This window comes from Sardina pilchardus, chromosome 8 (assembly GCF_963854185.1).
Source record: "Sardina pilchardus chromosome 8, fSarPil1.1, whole genome shotgun sequence".
Lineage (NCBI taxonomy): Eukaryota > Metazoa > Chordata > Actinopteri > Clupeiformes > Clupeidae > Sardina > Sardina pilchardus.
In genome coordinates, this window is record NC_085001.1 from 6,428,852 (window position 1) to 6,438,611 (window position 9,760).

Here is a 9,760-nt window from a genome sequence, read left to right on the forward strand (position 1 = left end):
AAGGTAGGTTGACTTAATACACTTTATAGGAAGCTTTGAATTTATCGGGATTCTTGTCTATACAAGGCGGCGAAAACCAGAGGATCCAAGGAAAGTTGTTCATGTCAGCTTTGCTGATAAGCTGCTATGCAGGGTGCAGGCTCCAGTGAGGATTGAACTCACGACCCCTGGTTTACAAGACCAGTGCTCTAACCACTGAGCTATGAAGCCACAGATATGGCGACTTTGGGTCAGAAAATCTGTTGGGCCACATTTCATATGGATCCCTGTGTGAGAAGGCGTGTCGAAAAGCAGGTTTGATCGGTGAGCAGTTTCTAATGTTTCTTTTGCCGAACTTTACCGCAGAAGGTTAGTTTCACGGCCAAATGATGTTCTCTGTCAAACAGGCTCCAGCGAGGATTGAACTCGCGACCCCTGGTTTACGAGACCAGTGCTCTTGCCACTGAGCTATGGAGCCTGGCGTCCGAAGTTAGTAGACCCAAGAGGCTTTATTGGAACCCTTGAAGCAGCCTGGGACTCTTGTAAACAGAAGGTGGTGAACAGAAGACGATGCAGGCAAAGTAGTCGATATTGGCTTTGCTGTAAAACTCATAGACAAGCTCTAGGCTCCAGTGAGGATTGAACTCACGACCCCTGGTTTACAAGACCAGTGCTCTAACCACGGAGCTATGAAGCCACAGATGTCTGTGTTTTGGGTCAGAAAATCTGTTGTGCAACGTTTCATGTGGCTGGCTATTTTGACAACTGTGTGGAAAATAAGGTCTGGTCGGCTAACCCTTAAATACGAGTAGATTGTCGACTGGTGCGCATTCTCCTGACCTCTATCACAGAAGCTTAGCATCAAAGACAAACAACGGTATGTGAATCTCTGTGCCAAAGACCAAGAAACAGGCTCCAGCGAGGATTGAACTCGCGACCCCTGGTTTACGAGACCAGTGCTCTTGCCACTGAGCTATGGAGTCTGGCGTTGGAAGAAGGTAGACCCAACATCCTTCATTGGAACCCTTGAAGCAACGGGGACTGGTGTAAACAGAAGAAGATGTAGGCCAAGTAGTTCGTAATCAGCTTTGCTGTAAAAGTCTCTGACAGGGTCTAGGCTCCAGTGAGAATTGAACTCACGACCCCTGGTTTACAAGACCAGTGCTCTAACCACTGAGCTATGAAGCCACATGTTTTGAATATAACCACTGAGCTATGAAGCCACATGTTTTGAGGTTTTGGCTCGGAAAATCTGTCGTGCGACATTTCATGTGGCTCTATTTTGACGGCTGTGTGGAAAATGAGGTCTGATCAGCGAATCCATTAAATACAGGTAGATTGTCGACAGGTGCGCATTCTCCTGACCTCTATCACGGCAGCTTAGCATCAAAGACAAACGATGGTATGTGAGAATTGAATCTCTGTGCCATAGACCAAGAAATAGGCTCCAGCGAGGATTGAACTCGCGACCCCTGGTTTACGAGACCAGTGCTCTTGCCACTGAGCTATGGAGCCTTGTACGATGGAGAGTATTCAGTGTTTCATCCAGAAATGTTGCCTGTGCCTGTCCTTTCATGATACAAAGAGCAATTGACGGAAAAAAATAAACCTTAACAGCTATCTGCGCCCCAAAGCACCATCAACCAAAAATGCATTTTCTACGGTGAATTTGTAGTGCCTTTCCCGCATGCTAATGTGCAAGTAGCTTTAAAGAAGGCACAGATTTCACAACCCCAGAAGGTAGGTTGACTTAATACACTTTATAGGAAGCTTTGAATTTATCGGGATTCTTGTCTATACAAGGCGGCGAAAACCAGAGGATCCAAGGAAAGTTGTTCATGTCAGCTTTGCTGATAAGCTGCTATGCAGGGTGCAGGCTCCAGTGAGGATTGAACTCACGACCCCTGGTTTACAAGACCAGTGCTCTAACCACTGAGCTATGAAGCCACAGATATGGCGACTTTGGGTCAGAAAATCTGTTGGGCCACATTTCATATGGATCCCTGTGTGAGAAGGCTTGTCGAAAAGCAGGTTTGATCGGTGAGCAGTTTCTAATGTTTCTTTTGCCGAACTTTACCGCAGAAGGTTAGTTTCACGGCCAAATGATGTTCTCTGTCAAACAGGCTCCAGCGAGGATTGAACTCGCGACCCCTGGTTTACGAGACCAGTGCTCTTGCCACTGAGCTATGGAGCCTGGCGTCCGAAGTTAGTAGACCCAAGAGGCTTTATTGGAACCCTTGAAGCAGCCTGGGACTCTTGTAAACAGAAGGTGGTGAACATAAGACGATGCAAGCAAAGTAGTCGATATTGGCTTTGCTGTAAAACTCATAGACAAGCTCTAGGCTCCAGTGAGGATTGAACTCACGACCCCTGGTTTACAAGACCAGTGCTCTAACCACTGAGCTATGAAGCCACAGATGTCTGTGTTTTGGGTCAGAAAATCTGTTGTGCAACGTTTCATGTGGCTGGCTATTTTGACAACTGTGTGGAAAATAAGGTCTGGTCGGCTAACCCTTAAATACGAGTAGATTGTCGACTGGTGCGCATTCTCCTGACCTCTATCACAGAAGCTTAGCATCAAAGACAAACAACGGTATGTGAATCTCTGTGCCAAAGACCAAGAAACAGGCTCCAGCGAGGATTGAACTCGCGACCCCTGGTTTACGAGACCAGTGCTCTTGCCACTGAGCTATGGAGCCTGGCGTTGGAAGAAGGTAGACCCAACATCCTTCATTGGAACCCTTGAAGCAACGGGGACTGGTGTAAACAGAAGAAGATGTAGGCCAAGTAGTTCGTAATCAGCTTTGCTGTAAAAGTCTCTGACAGGGTCTAGGCTCCAGTGAGAATTGAACTCACGACCCCTGGTTTACAAGACCAGTGCTCTAACCACTGAGCTATGAAGCCACATGTTTTGAATATAACCACTGAGCTATGAAGCCACATGTTTTGAGGTTTTGGCTCGGAAAATCTGTCGTGCGACATTTCATGTGGCTCTATTTTGACGGCTGTGTGGAAAATGAGGTCTGATCAGCGAATCCATTAAATACAGGTAGATTGTCGACAGGTGCGCATTCTCCTGACCTCTATCACGGCAGCTTAGCATCAAAGACAAACGATGGTATGTGAGAATTGAATCTCTGTGCCATAGACCAAGAAATAGGCTCCAGCGAGGATTGAACTCGCGACACCTGGTTTACGAGACCAGTGCTCTTGCCACTGAGCTATGGAGCCTTGTACGATGGAGAGTATTCAGTGTTTCATCCAGAAATGTTGCCTGTGCCTGTCCTTTCATGATACAAAGAGCAATTGACGGAAAAAAATAAACCTTGACAGCTATCTGCGCCCCAAAGCACCATCAACCAAAAATGCATTTTCTACGGTGAATTTGTAGTGCCTTTCCCGCATGCTAATGTGCAAGTAGCTTTAAAGAAGGCACAGATTTCACAACCCCAGAAGGTAGGTTGACTTAATACACTTTATAGGAAGCTTTGAATTTATCGGGATTCTTGTCTATACAAGGCGGCGAAAACCAGAGGATCCAAGGAAAGTTGTTCATGTCAGCTTTGCTGATAAGCTGCTATGCAGGGTGCAGGCTCCAGTGAGGATTGAACTCACGACCCCTGGTTTACAAGACCAGTGCTCTAACCACTGAGCTATGAAGCCACAGATATGGCGACTTTGGGTCAGAAAATCTGTTGGGCCACATTTCATATGGATCCCTGTGTGAGAAGGCTTGTCGAAAAGCAGGTTTGATCGGTGAGCAGTTTCTAATGTTTCTTTTGCCGAACTTTACCGCAGAAGTTTAGTTTCACGGCCAAATGATGTTCTCTGTCAAACAGGCTCCAGCGAGGATTGAACTCGCGACCCCTGGTTTACGAGACCAGTGCTCTTGCCACTGAGCTATGGAGCCTGGCGTCCGAAGTTAGTAGACCCAAGAGGCTTTATTGGAACCCTTGAAGCAGCCTGGGACTCTTGTAAACAGAAGGTGGTGAACAGAAGACGATGCAGGCAAAGTAGTCGATATTGGCTTTGCTGTAAAACTCATAGACAAGCTCTAGGCTCCAGTGAGGATTGAACTCACGACCCCTGGTTTACAAGACCAGTGCTCTAACCACTGAGCTATGAAGCCACAGATGTCTGTGTTTTGGGTCAGAAAATCTGTTGTGCAACGTTTCATGTGGCTGGCTATTTTGACAACTGTGTGGAAAATAAGGTCTGGTCGGCTAACCCTTAAATACGAGTAGATTGTCGACTGGTGCGCATTCTCCTGACCTCTATCACAGAAGCTTAGCATCAAAGACAAACAACGGTATGTGAATCTCTGTGCCAAAGACCAAGAAACATGCTCCAGCGAGGATTGAACTCGCGACCCCTGGTTTACGAGACCAGTGCTCTTGCCACTGAGCTATGGAGCCTGGCGTTGGAAGAAGGTAGACCCAACATCCTTCATTGGAACCCTTGAAGCAACGGGGACTGGTGTAAACAGAAGAAGATGTAGGCCAAGTAGTTCGTAATCAGCTTTGCTGTAAAAGTCTCTGACAGGGTCTAGGCTCCAGTGAGAATTGAACTCACGACCCCTGGTTTACAAGACCAGTGCTCTAACCACTGAGCTATGAAGCCACATGTTTTGAATATAACCACTGAGCTATGAAGCCACATGTTTTGAGGTTTTGGCTCGGAAAATCTGTCGTGCGACATTTCATGTGGCTCTATTTTGACGGCTGTGTGGAAAATGAGGTCTGATCAGCGAATCCATTAAATACAGGTAGATTGTCGACAGGTGCGCATTCTCCTGACCTCTATCACGGCAGCTTAGCATCAAAGACAAACGATGGTATGTGAGAATTGAATCTCTGTGCCATAGACCAAGAAATAGGCTCCAGCGAGGATTGAACTCGCGACCCCTGGTTTACGAGACCAGTGCTCTTGCCACTGAGCTATGGAGCCTTGTACGATGGAGAGTATTCAGTGTTTCATCCAGAAATGTTGCCTGTGCCTGTCCTTTCATGATACAAAGAGCAATTGACGGAAAAAAATAAACCTTAACAGCTATCTGCGCCCCAAAGCACCATCAACCAAAAATGCATTTTCTACGGTGAATTTGTAGTGCCTTTCCCGCATGCTAATGTGCAAGTAGCTTTAAAGAAGGCACAGATTTCACAACCCCAGAAGGTAGGTTGACTTAATACACTTTATAGGAAGCTTTGAATTTATCGGGATTCTTGTCTATACAAGGCGGCGAAAACCAGAGGATCCAAGGAAAGTTGTTCATGTCAGCTTTGCTGATAAGCTGCTATGCAGGGTGCAGGCTCCAGTGAGGATTGAACTCACGACCCCTGGTTTACAAGACCAGTGCTCTAACCACTGAGCTATGAAGCCACAGATATGGCGACTTTGGGTCAGAAAATCTGTTGGGCCACATTTCATATGGATCCCTGTGTGAGAAGGCGTGTCGAAAAGCAGGTTTGATCGGTGAGCAGTTTCTAATGTTTCTTTTGCCGAACTTTACCGCAGAAGGTTAGTTTCACGGCCAAATGATGTTCTCTGTCAAACAGGCTCCAGCGAGGATTGAACTCGCGACCCCTGGTTTACGAGACCAGTGCTCTTGCCACTGAGCTATGGAGCCTGGCGTCCGAAGTTAGTAGACCCAAGAGGCTTTATTGGAACCCTTGAAGCAGCCTGGGACTCTTGTAAACAGAAGGTGGTGAACAGAAGACGATGCAGGCAAAGTAGTCGATATTGGCTTTGCTGTAAAACTCATAGACAAGATCTAGGCTCCAGTGAGGATTGAACTCACGACCCCTGGTTTACAAGACCAGTGCTCTAACCACTGAGCTATGAAGCCCCAGATGTCTGTGTTTTGGGTCAGAAAATCTGTTGTGCAACGTTTCATGTGGCTGGCTATTTTGACAACTGTGTGGAAAATAAGGTCTGGTCGGCTAACCCTTAAATACGAGTAGATTGTCGACTGGTGCGCATTCTCCTGACCTCTATCACAGAAGCTTAGCATCAAAGACAAACAACGGTATGTGAATCTCTGTGCCAAAGACCAAGAAACAGGCTCCAGCGAGGATTGAACTCGCGACCCCTGGTTTACGAGACCAGTGCTCTTGCCACTGAGCTATGGAGCCTGGCGTTGGAAGAAGGTAGACCCAACATCCTTCATTGGAACCCTTGAAGCAACGGGGACTGGTGTAAACAGAAGAAGATGTAGGCCAAGTAGTTCGTAATCAGCTTTGCTGTAAAAGTCTCTGACAGGGTCTAGGCTCCAGTGAGAATTGAACTCACGACCCCTGGTTTACAAGACCAGTGCTCTAACCACTGAGCTATGAAGCCACATGTTTTGAATATAACCACTGAGCTATGAAGCCACATGTTTTGAGGTTTTGGCTCGGAAAATCTGTCGTGCGACATTTCATGTGGCTCTATTTTGACGGCTGTGTGGAAAATGAGGTCTGATCAGCGAATCCATTAAATACAGGTAGATTGTCGACAGGTGCGCATTCTCCTGACCTCTATCACGGCAGCTTAGCATCAAAGACAAACGATGGTATGTGAGAATTGAATCTCTGTGCCATAGACCAAGAAATAGGCTCCAGCGAGGATTGAACTCGCGACCCCTGGTTTACGAGACCAGTGCTCTTGCCACTGAGCTATGGAGCCTTGTACGATGGAGAGTATTCAGTGTTTCATCCAGAAATGTTGCCTGTGCCTGTCCTTTCATGATACAAAGAGCAATTGACGGAAAAAAATAAACCTTGACAGCTATCTGCGCCCCAAAGCACCATCAACCAAAAATGCATTTTCTACGGTGAATTTGTAGTGCCTTTCCCGCATGCTAATGTGCAAGTAGCTTTAAAGAAGGCACAGATTTCACAACCCCAGAAGGTAGGTTGACTTAATACACTTTATAGGAAGCTTTGAATTTATCGGGATTCTTGTCTATACAAGGCGGCGAAAACCAGAGGATCCAAGGAAAGTTGTTCATGTCAGCTTTGCTGATAAGCTGCTATGCAGGGTGCAGGCTCCAGTGAGGATTGAACTCACGACCCCTGGTTTACAAGACCAGTGCTCTAACCACTGAGCTATGAAGCCACAGATATGGCGACTTTGGGTCAGAAAATCTGTTGGGCCACATTTCATATGGATCCCTGTGTGAGAAGGCTTGTCGAAAAGCAGGTTTGATCGGTGAGCAGTTTCTAATGTTTCTTTTGCCGAACTTTACCGCAGAAGGTTAGTTTCACGGCCAAATGATGTTCTCTGTCAAACAGGCTCCAGCGAGGATTGAACTCGCGACCCCTGGTTTACGAGACCAGTGCTCTTGCCACTGAGCTATGGAGCCTGGCGTCCGAAGTTAGTAGACCCAAGAGGCTTTATTGGAACCCTTGAAGCAGCCTGGGACTCTTGTAAACAGAAGGTGGTGAACAGAAGACGATGCAGGCAAAGTAGTCGATATTGGCTTTGCTGTAAAACTCATAGACAAGCTCTAGGCTCCAGTGAGGATTGAACTCACGACCCCTGGTTTACAAGACCAGTGCTCTAACCACTGAGCTATGAAGCCACAGATGTCTGTGTTTTGGGTCAGAAAATCTGTTGTGCAACGTTTCATGTGGCTGGCTATTTTGACAACTGTGTGGAAAATAAGGTCTGGTCGGCTAACCCTTAAATACGAGTAGATTGTCGACTGGTGCGCATTCTCCTGACCTCTATCACAGAAGCTTAGCATCAAAGACAAACAACGGTATGTGAATCTCTGTGCCAAAGACCAAGAAACATGCTCCAGCGAGGATTGAACTCGCGACCCCTGGTTTACGAGACCAGTGCTCTTGCCACTGAGCTATGGAGCCTGGCGTTGGAAGAAGGTAGACCCAACATCCTTCATTGGAACCCTTGAAGCAACGGGGACTGGTGTAAACAGAAGAAGATGTAGGCCAAGTAGTTCGTAATCAGCTTTGCTGTAAAAGTCTCTGACAGGGTCTAGGCTCCAGTGAGAATTGAACTCACGACCCCTGGTTTACAAGACCAGTGCTCTAACCACTGAGCTATGAAGCCACATGTTTTGAATATAACCACTGAGCTATGAAGCCACATGTTTTGAGGTTTTGGCTCGGAAAATCTGTCGTGCGACATTTCATGTGGCTCTATTTTGACGGCTGTGTGGAAAATGAGGTCTGATCAGCGAATCCATTAAATACAGGTAGATTGTCGACAGGTGCGCATTCTCCTGACCTCTATCACGGCAGCTTAGCATCAAAGACAAACGATGGTATGTGAGAATTGAATCTCTGTGCCATAGACCAAGAAATAGGCTCCAGCGAGGATTGAACTCTCGACCCCTGGTTTACGAGACCAGTGCTCTTGCCACTGAGCTATGGAGCCTTGTACGATGGAGAGTATTCAGTGTTTCATCCAGAAATGTTGCCTGTGCCTGTCCTTTCATGATACAAAGAGCAATTGACGGAAAAAAATAAACCTTAACAGCTATCTGCGCCCCAAAGCACCATCAACCAAAAATGCATTTTCTACGGTGAATTTGTAGTGCCTTTCCCGCATGCTAATGTGCAAGTAGCTTTAAAGAAGGCACAGATTTCACAACCCCAGAAGGTAGGTTGACTTAATACACTTTATAGGAAGCTTTGAATTTATCGGGATTCTTGTCTATACAAGGCGGCGAAAACCAGAGGATCCAAGGAAAGTTGTTCATGTCAGCTTTGCTGATAAGCTGCTATGCAGGGTGCAGGCTCCAGTGAGGATTGAACTCACGACCCCTGGTTTACAAGACCAGTGCTCTAACCACTGAGCTATGAAGCCACAGATATGGCGACTTTGGGTCAGAAAATCTGTTGGGCCACATTTCATATGGATCCCTGTGTGAGAAGGCTTGTCGAAAAGCAGGTTTGATCGGTGAGCAGTTTCTAATGTTTCTTTTGCCGAACTTTACCGCAGAAGGTTAGTTTCACGGCCAAATGATGTTCTCTGTCAAACAGGCTCCAGCGAGGATTGAACTCGCGACCCCTGGTTTACGAGACCAGTGCTCTTGCCACTGAGCTATGGAGCCTGGCGTCCGAAGTTAGTAGACCCAAGAGGCTTTATTGGAACCCTTGAAGCAGCCTGGGACTCTTGTAAACAGAAGGTGGTGAACATAAGACGATGCAAGCAAAGTAGTCGATATTGGCTTTGCTGTAAAACTCATAGACAAGCTCTAGGCTCCAGTGAGGATTGAACTCACGACCCCTGGTTTACAAGACCAGTGCTCTAACCACTGAGCTATGAAGCCACAGATGTCTGTGTTTTGGGTCAGAAAATCTGTTGTGCAACGTTTCATGTGGCTGGCTATTTTGACAACTGTGTGGAAAATAAGGTCTGGTCGGCTAACCCTTAAATACGAGTAGATTGTCGACTGGTGCGCATTCTCCTGACCTCTATCACAGAAGCTTAGCATCAAAAACAAACAACGGTATGTGAATCTCTGTGCCAAAGACCAAGAAACAGGCTCCAGCGAGGATTGAACTCGCGACCCTGGTTTACGAGACCAGTGCTCTTGCCACTGAGCTATGGAGCCTGGCGTTGGAAGAAGGTAGACCCAACATCCTTCATTGGAACCCTTGAAGCAACGGGGACTGGTGTAAACAGAAGAAGATGTAGGCCAAGTAGTTCGTAATCAGCTTTGCTGTAAAAGTCTCTGACAGGGTCTAGGCTCCAGTGAGAATTGAACTCACGACCTCTGGTTTACAAGACCAGTGCTCTAACCACTGAGCTATGAAGCCACATGTTTTGAATA

General features: G+C 46.7%; 35 non-coding genes across 35 annotated transcripts; all 35 read right to left on the minus strand.

Moving 5' to 3' along the window:
- Positions 1-137: 137 nt before the first annotated feature.
- On the minus strand, positions 138-210 carry trnat-ugu (transfer RNA threonine (anticodon UGU)). Its single transcript has one exon. It is a non-coding gene; the product is annotated as a tRNA-Thr (tRNA).
- A 174-nt stretch (positions 211-384) lies between these two features.
- trnat-cgu (transfer RNA threonine (anticodon CGU)) lies at positions 385-457 on the minus strand. Its single transcript has one exon. It is a non-coding gene; the product is annotated as a tRNA-Thr (tRNA).
- Positions 458-603: 146 nt separating this feature from the next.
- Positions 604-676, minus strand: trnat-ugu (transfer RNA threonine (anticodon UGU)). Its single transcript has one exon. It is a non-coding gene; the product is annotated as a tRNA-Thr (tRNA).
- A 213-nt stretch (positions 677-889) lies between these two features.
- Positions 890-962, minus strand: trnat-cgu (transfer RNA threonine (anticodon CGU)). The gene has a single exon. It is a non-coding gene; the product is annotated as a tRNA-Thr (tRNA).
- Positions 963-1,094: 132 nt separating this feature from the next.
- trnat-ugu (transfer RNA threonine (anticodon UGU)) lies at positions 1,095-1,167 on the minus strand. Its single transcript has one exon. It is a non-coding gene; the product is annotated as a tRNA-Thr (tRNA).
- Positions 1,168-1,421: 254 nt separating this feature from the next.
- Positions 1,422-1,494, minus strand: trnat-cgu (transfer RNA threonine (anticodon CGU)). Its single transcript has one exon. It is a non-coding gene; the product is annotated as a tRNA-Thr (tRNA).
- Positions 1,495-1,853: 359 nt separating this feature from the next.
- trnat-ugu (transfer RNA threonine (anticodon UGU)) lies at positions 1,854-1,926 on the minus strand. Its single transcript has one exon. It is a non-coding gene; the product is annotated as a tRNA-Thr (tRNA).
- Positions 1,927-2,100: 174 nt separating this feature from the next.
- trnat-cgu (transfer RNA threonine (anticodon CGU)) lies at positions 2,101-2,173 on the minus strand. The gene has a single exon. It is a non-coding gene; the product is annotated as a tRNA-Thr (tRNA).
- Positions 2,174-2,319: 146 nt separating this feature from the next.
- Positions 2,320-2,392, minus strand: trnat-ugu (transfer RNA threonine (anticodon UGU)). The gene has a single exon. It is a non-coding gene; the product is annotated as a tRNA-Thr (tRNA).
- A 213-nt stretch (positions 2,393-2,605) lies between these two features.
- Positions 2,606-2,678, minus strand: trnat-cgu (transfer RNA threonine (anticodon CGU)). Its single transcript has one exon. It is a non-coding gene; the product is annotated as a tRNA-Thr (tRNA).
- A 132-nt stretch (positions 2,679-2,810) lies between these two features.
- Positions 2,811-2,883, minus strand: trnat-ugu (transfer RNA threonine (anticodon UGU)). The gene has a single exon. It is a non-coding gene; the product is annotated as a tRNA-Thr (tRNA).
- A 254-nt stretch (positions 2,884-3,137) lies between these two features.
- trnat-cgu (transfer RNA threonine (anticodon CGU)) lies at positions 3,138-3,210 on the minus strand. Its single transcript has one exon. It is a non-coding gene; the product is annotated as a tRNA-Thr (tRNA).
- Positions 3,211-3,569: 359 nt separating this feature from the next.
- Positions 3,570-3,642, minus strand: trnat-ugu (transfer RNA threonine (anticodon UGU)). The gene has a single exon. It is a non-coding gene; the product is annotated as a tRNA-Thr (tRNA).
- A 174-nt stretch (positions 3,643-3,816) lies between these two features.
- trnat-cgu (transfer RNA threonine (anticodon CGU)) lies at positions 3,817-3,889 on the minus strand. The gene has a single exon. It is a non-coding gene; the product is annotated as a tRNA-Thr (tRNA).
- Positions 3,890-4,035: 146 nt separating this feature from the next.
- On the minus strand, positions 4,036-4,108 carry trnat-ugu (transfer RNA threonine (anticodon UGU)). The gene has a single exon. It is a non-coding gene; the product is annotated as a tRNA-Thr (tRNA).
- A 213-nt stretch (positions 4,109-4,321) lies between these two features.
- Positions 4,322-4,394, minus strand: trnat-cgu (transfer RNA threonine (anticodon CGU)). Its single transcript has one exon. It is a non-coding gene; the product is annotated as a tRNA-Thr (tRNA).
- A 132-nt stretch (positions 4,395-4,526) lies between these two features.
- trnat-ugu (transfer RNA threonine (anticodon UGU)) lies at positions 4,527-4,599 on the minus strand. The gene has a single exon. It is a non-coding gene; the product is annotated as a tRNA-Thr (tRNA).
- A 254-nt stretch (positions 4,600-4,853) lies between these two features.
- On the minus strand, positions 4,854-4,926 carry trnat-cgu (transfer RNA threonine (anticodon CGU)). The gene has a single exon. It is a non-coding gene; the product is annotated as a tRNA-Thr (tRNA).
- A 359-nt stretch (positions 4,927-5,285) lies between these two features.
- trnat-ugu (transfer RNA threonine (anticodon UGU)) lies at positions 5,286-5,358 on the minus strand. Its single transcript has one exon. It is a non-coding gene; the product is annotated as a tRNA-Thr (tRNA).
- Positions 5,359-5,532: 174 nt separating this feature from the next.
- Positions 5,533-5,605, minus strand: trnat-cgu (transfer RNA threonine (anticodon CGU)). Its single transcript has one exon. It is a non-coding gene; the product is annotated as a tRNA-Thr (tRNA).
- A 146-nt stretch (positions 5,606-5,751) lies between these two features.
- On the minus strand, positions 5,752-5,824 carry trnat-ugu (transfer RNA threonine (anticodon UGU)). Its single transcript has one exon. It is a non-coding gene; the product is annotated as a tRNA-Thr (tRNA).
- Positions 5,825-6,037: 213 nt separating this feature from the next.
- On the minus strand, positions 6,038-6,110 carry trnat-cgu (transfer RNA threonine (anticodon CGU)). Its single transcript has one exon. It is a non-coding gene; the product is annotated as a tRNA-Thr (tRNA).
- Positions 6,111-6,242: 132 nt separating this feature from the next.
- On the minus strand, positions 6,243-6,315 carry trnat-ugu (transfer RNA threonine (anticodon UGU)). The gene has a single exon. It is a non-coding gene; the product is annotated as a tRNA-Thr (tRNA).
- A 254-nt stretch (positions 6,316-6,569) lies between these two features.
- trnat-cgu (transfer RNA threonine (anticodon CGU)) lies at positions 6,570-6,642 on the minus strand. Its single transcript has one exon. It is a non-coding gene; the product is annotated as a tRNA-Thr (tRNA).
- Positions 6,643-7,001: 359 nt separating this feature from the next.
- trnat-ugu (transfer RNA threonine (anticodon UGU)) lies at positions 7,002-7,074 on the minus strand. The gene has a single exon. It is a non-coding gene; the product is annotated as a tRNA-Thr (tRNA).
- A 174-nt stretch (positions 7,075-7,248) lies between these two features.
- trnat-cgu (transfer RNA threonine (anticodon CGU)) lies at positions 7,249-7,321 on the minus strand. Its single transcript has one exon. It is a non-coding gene; the product is annotated as a tRNA-Thr (tRNA).
- Positions 7,322-7,467: 146 nt separating this feature from the next.
- Positions 7,468-7,540, minus strand: trnat-ugu (transfer RNA threonine (anticodon UGU)). Its single transcript has one exon. It is a non-coding gene; the product is annotated as a tRNA-Thr (tRNA).
- A 213-nt stretch (positions 7,541-7,753) lies between these two features.
- trnat-cgu (transfer RNA threonine (anticodon CGU)) lies at positions 7,754-7,826 on the minus strand. Its single transcript has one exon. It is a non-coding gene; the product is annotated as a tRNA-Thr (tRNA).
- Positions 7,827-7,958: 132 nt separating this feature from the next.
- Positions 7,959-8,031, minus strand: trnat-ugu (transfer RNA threonine (anticodon UGU)). The gene has a single exon. It is a non-coding gene; the product is annotated as a tRNA-Thr (tRNA).
- Positions 8,032-8,285: 254 nt separating this feature from the next.
- Positions 8,286-8,358, minus strand: trnat-cgu (transfer RNA threonine (anticodon CGU)). Its single transcript has one exon. It is a non-coding gene; the product is annotated as a tRNA-Thr (tRNA).
- A 359-nt stretch (positions 8,359-8,717) lies between these two features.
- Positions 8,718-8,790, minus strand: trnat-ugu (transfer RNA threonine (anticodon UGU)). Its single transcript has one exon. It is a non-coding gene; the product is annotated as a tRNA-Thr (tRNA).
- A 174-nt stretch (positions 8,791-8,964) lies between these two features.
- Positions 8,965-9,037, minus strand: trnat-cgu (transfer RNA threonine (anticodon CGU)). Its single transcript has one exon. It is a non-coding gene; the product is annotated as a tRNA-Thr (tRNA).
- A 146-nt stretch (positions 9,038-9,183) lies between these two features.
- On the minus strand, positions 9,184-9,256 carry trnat-ugu (transfer RNA threonine (anticodon UGU)). The gene has a single exon. It is a non-coding gene; the product is annotated as a tRNA-Thr (tRNA).
- A 213-nt stretch (positions 9,257-9,469) lies between these two features.
- Positions 9,470-9,541, minus strand: trnat-cgu (transfer RNA threonine (anticodon CGU)). The gene has a single exon. It is a non-coding gene; the product is annotated as a tRNA-Thr (tRNA).
- Positions 9,542-9,673: 132 nt separating this feature from the next.
- Positions 9,674-9,746, minus strand: trnat-ugu (transfer RNA threonine (anticodon UGU)). Its single transcript has one exon. It is a non-coding gene; the product is annotated as a tRNA-Thr (tRNA).
- Positions 9,747-9,760: the final 14 nt, after the last annotated feature.